Source organism: Oryctolagus cuniculus, unplaced genomic scaffold (assembly GCF_964237555.1).
Source record: "Oryctolagus cuniculus unplaced genomic scaffold, mOryCun1.1 SCAFFOLD_200, whole genome shotgun sequence".
NCBI lineage: Eukaryota > Metazoa > Chordata > Mammalia > Lagomorpha > Leporidae > Oryctolagus > Oryctolagus cuniculus.
In genome coordinates, this window is record NW_027208331.1 from 30,752 (window position 1) to 35,555 (window position 4,804).

Sequence of the window (4,804 nt, forward strand, 5' to 3'; positions counted from 1 at the left end):
ACTTTCTTTTTTTTTTAAAGAAAAAAAAGGTCTATTCATTTATTTGATGGTCAGAGTTACACAGAGAAAGAAGGAGAGACAGAGAGAGAGAGAGAGAGAGAGACAGAGAGAGAGAGAGTGTTCCATCCACTGGTTCACTCCCCAACTGGCCACAATGACATGAACTGTGCCAATCCAAAGGCAGGAGCCAGGAGCTTCTTCCCGGTCTCCCATGTGGGTGCAGGGGCCCATCTTTTCCTGCTTTCCCAGGCCATGCCAGAGAGCGGGATCAGAAGAGGAGCAGCCTGGACTTGAACCGGAGCCCATATGGGATGCCTGCACTTCCAGCCAGGGCTTTAACCCACTGCACCACAGCGCCGGCCCCATCAACGAACACTTTAAACAAAACTTTTTAAAAGAGAAAGATTGTATCTGTGTCTCCAGACAAGAAAGGCACTCTACACTAGGTTGTTCCAATGCAAAGGAAAACATGAGAAAATACAGAGAGACTAAGAAATGCATGGAAAAAATGAGTCAAAAAATGGGTTCATTCTGGTGCAAAAAACAATTTTTTGAAAGCCATGCATAACTTTTTCTTTTCTTTTTATATTTAGACGGGCAGAGTTGGACAGTGAGAGAGAAACAGAGAGAAAGGTCTTCCTTCCGTTGGTTCACCCCCGCTCCCCTAATGACCAATACAGCCGGCCTTCGCGCTGTGCCGATCTGAAGCCAGGAGCCAGGTGCTTCCTCCTGGTCTCCCATGCGGGTGCAGGGCCCAAGCACCTGGGCCATCTTCCACTGCCTTCCTGGGCCACAGCAGAGAGCTGGACTGGAAGAGGAGCAACCAGGACTAGGACCCAGCACCTATATGGGATGCCAGCGCCACAGGCAGAAGATTCACTGAGTGAGCCACGGCCACTGTCCCCATCACTTTTGCTTCACCCCTAGTTTCCCACACACTTTGTGAAGACCTCTTATCTGCTTAGGTTTCCAAACAGTTGTTCCCCAATCAAATGGTTTAAAATCAATTTCCACCCTGTGTCACATAAACATTTAAAAGATCTGAACAGTGAAACTGCTAAGCAAATGGAAAACACAGTTTTCAAGACTGGAAGGTTTTCTGTGCAACCAACATCAGAGTTTCTGGGAGACAACAAAGATACTCTACAAAACAACCAAAAACGAAACGCACAGTTCTTTAAAATGAGACAGGTCAGAAACAGGCAATGAGCATTCAAGAGGAAGCAGAATGGTGTCTAAAACAGTGATGCAGCCCTGTCCCCTCGATGGCCTGGGAAGTGCGTCACAGACCAGAGATTATGGGAGACCCAACTGGCTGCCGTGTTAACTGTATGCCAGTCACGGGCATCCAAAAGGATGGGAGAGACGACGGACACTCACTCACTGCTGGCGGGAGCCCAGTAGCAAACTGTGCTCCTGTTTGCTCCATTGCTATAAGCCAGCGATCCCGCCAACGGCCAACCTGGTGCCGGCATGGCTTGGCCTACCACCAAGCAAGCCCTGCACAGCCAACCTCTCGCCCACCCGCCTCGGCCACTTGCTCACTCGACATCACGACTCGGACCGGCAGTATTTCCGAAGCTGCTTCTTCTCCAGCGTCTGTGTTTGTCTGCCCCCTGCCACCCGGACGGCTCCTTTCTAGAACAGAGCCAACTCCTGACGGTATTAAGTCACACCCTAGACCAGATTGACAGATGTAGCACTTGAAGAGCTTATCAGATACATGGGATTAACAGATGCCAATTTACCTCGGAATCAGCCCTTAAGATGTTCGGATCCGGCTGAAGAGCCCATGAGAGTATTTTAGGCATGGAAAGCCAAGACACTCTGGAAAAAAAAAAAAAAAACCTAAATGAAAGATCTCTGCGAGTGAGAGAGATCCCAGTGGAAAGAACATGCCATCAAAGGAGGAGGTACCCTTCTCTGAAGGGAATTTCCACTTTGACTATGACCTTGTCTAAATAAGATGGGAGTTGGCAAACTCAAAAGGCTTCCCTAACCTAGGCAACTCAATAGCCTAGGGTGATTACTGACCCCAGAAACAAGAGTGTCAATTTCTTAGTCAACAACAGGAGTCACTGTGCACTTCCTCCTCATGTAGGATCTCTGCCCTTAACGTGTTGTAAAATGTGAATTCTTCCTATAACTAGTACTCAAACAGTACTTGACGCTTTGTGTTTCTGTGTGGGTGCAAACAGTTGAAATCTTTACTTACTATATACTATATTGATCTTCTGTATATAAAGATAATTGAAAATGAATCTTGATGTGAATGGAATGGGAGAGGGAGCGGGAGATGGGAGGATTGGATTGCGGGAAGGAGGCAAGTTATGGGGGGGAAAAGCCACGGTAATCTAGAAGCTGTACTTTGGAAATTTAGATTTGTTAAATAAAAGTTAAAAAAAGAAAGAAAGAAAGATCAGTGCCCATATGGGCTGTTGGCGATGCAGGCTGGGGCTTTAACCCGCTGTGCGAAAGAGCCGTCCCCAATAAATAAAATCTTTAAACACGAAAATACAATCAACTTTCTAAAAAAAAAAAATCCGAAGAAAGCGAGGAGGTGGTATGTTAATTAGCGTGACTGTGGTGGTAACAAGAAAATCAATCCTTTTAAAAAACACTTTTTATTACAGATATGTTGATTGATTTGAAAGGCAGAGTTCCAGAGAGGGAGAGAGAGGTCTTGCACTCGCTGTTTCACTCCCCAAATGGCCACAACAGCCAGAGCTGAGCTGTTCCGAAGCCTGGATCCGGAGCTTCTTCTGGGTCTGGGTCTGGGTCTCCCACACACACAGGCCCAGGGCCCTGCCCGAGGACTTGGGCAAATCCTCTACTGCTTCCCAGCCATAGCAGAAAGCTGGATCGGAAGACCGGGGCCCCTACGGGATGCAGGCACTGCAGGCCTCTCTCTCTCTCTCTCTCTCTCTCTCTCTCACTATGTATCTCTCTCTACCTCTCTATCCCTATCTCTATCTCTCTGTATCTCTCTCTACCTCTATCTCATCACTAACTCTACCGCTCTGAACTCTGCCTTCAAACAAAGAAAAAAGAAAAAAATATCCCTGCCCTGCTGGAGCCCGAAGGAATCCCTCCCTCGCTCCTGATTGGACAGTAAGAGCAAGGGGGCGGGCCTGAGGCGCCTAGCGACCTGCGGGAAGCAGAGGCGAGAACTCTGGGAGAACTTGACCACTGGAAAGCGGGTCCGGGCGCCCGAGTCTCAGGCCCGTCCCCTCGTGCGTGGCCCGGGGAGGCCCGCTGCCCACCCACCGCCCGAGAGCACGCGGAGGACGGCAGCCCACGAACGTGGCCACCACGCCCTTGCGGCCCTGGATTTCGCGTTGTCTACGATGGCGCCCCCTGGCGCTCCACGGTGGCGGCGACCCCGGACTCTGGTGGCGGCTGGGGGCCAAGGCCGCGGCGAGGTCGCCAGGCCCGCCTGACTGCCCTCAGGAACCCCATAAATCGTCTTCTTGTGGCACTTCACAAGTATCTAAGTTCACCATTACAAAACGTCCACACACTACAGAAAACCAGCCTCCAGGCTGTGATGCCTCGGACCAGCCCAGAGAGCCCCCCAAACTCCCAGCACATTTGCTTTTGTAAAGAACAAGGCAGAGGAGTGGTCCCTCCAGGGCTGTCTCCAGGTCGCCGGCAGGGGCTCCTACAGACTGCTTCGTCCTTTTTCTTTTTTCTAGGACTGGACAAAATTCGGCCCTTGAAGTCTGGGGGTTCAGATATCTGCTAGTCGTCGGGCTCGTCGTCATGGAACAAGCGGTACATGCGCACGAGCTCCCCGATGTCATGAGGCAGCGAAGCCCAGGGCGCAGAGGAGTCCAGATGGATGTTGTGCAGATCTGCGGGCAGCGGGTCCTCGGCAGCCTCGGGGCCCTGCGCCTGGGAGCCCCCGGGGCCCTGCTCTTCCTCCGCAGGCGCGCTGAGCTCCGAGCATGTTGGCGGCGGCGGCGGCGGCGGCGGCGGCGGCGGCGGCGGCGGCAGTGGCAGCAGCAGCGGTGGTGGCAGCGGAGGCGGAGGAGGAGGCTGAGGTGTGGACTCGCTGGGCTGGCGGGGCTGGCCCTTTGGCTGCAGTTTTCTTTGCTTGGCGCGCTGATTTTTAAACCAGGTCTGGGGAGGAAGGGAGGGAGCAGGTTACTCCAGAGGCAAGGACCCCAGGGAGACCCCATGGGCCTCAGAAGCTCGGGGCCCTTGTGGCGTGGGCACGCTGGGCTCAAGCCTCTTTCTCAAACGCTGTGCCGGGCCCGGGAGGGAGCCGCAGGCATCAGGTAAAGGGGAGGGGGCCGGGCAGCCTCTGCCCTGCTCCCAAGCGATCCTCCACAGCAGAACTTAGAACTTTGCGCGCTAGGCTTTGCACCACAAAGGCTCACGTTCTGGGAGCTCGGTCTCTAAGGACACAGTACTGAGAGGTGCGGAGACCCTCGGAGGGGAGGCCTGGTGGGGTCATTCGGCCATGGGGTCGCGCGCAGCCGCCGTGGGCCCTGGGGGCAGTGAACCGGCCGATGGAAGACACCTCTCTCTGCCTCGAACTCGTTCAAAGAGATAAATACATCTTAAAAAAAAAGTCGGTCTCATTGCGTCTCATCCAATACATTGAAAGAAATACAATTTGGAAACGCGCTCCCTGCACACACGTGTTGGCTCAGCCTGCGCGGGCGGCTCTCGGCTGGCTCCCCGCGCTGGGGCTGGGCGGCGCCATCCACCAGGCGCGGTCCTGGCCGCCACCGCCGGCCGGCTCAGACTTGAACTCTTGCGCCCACAACCGCAACCGCAATGCAGCCGCGAGCGCCCC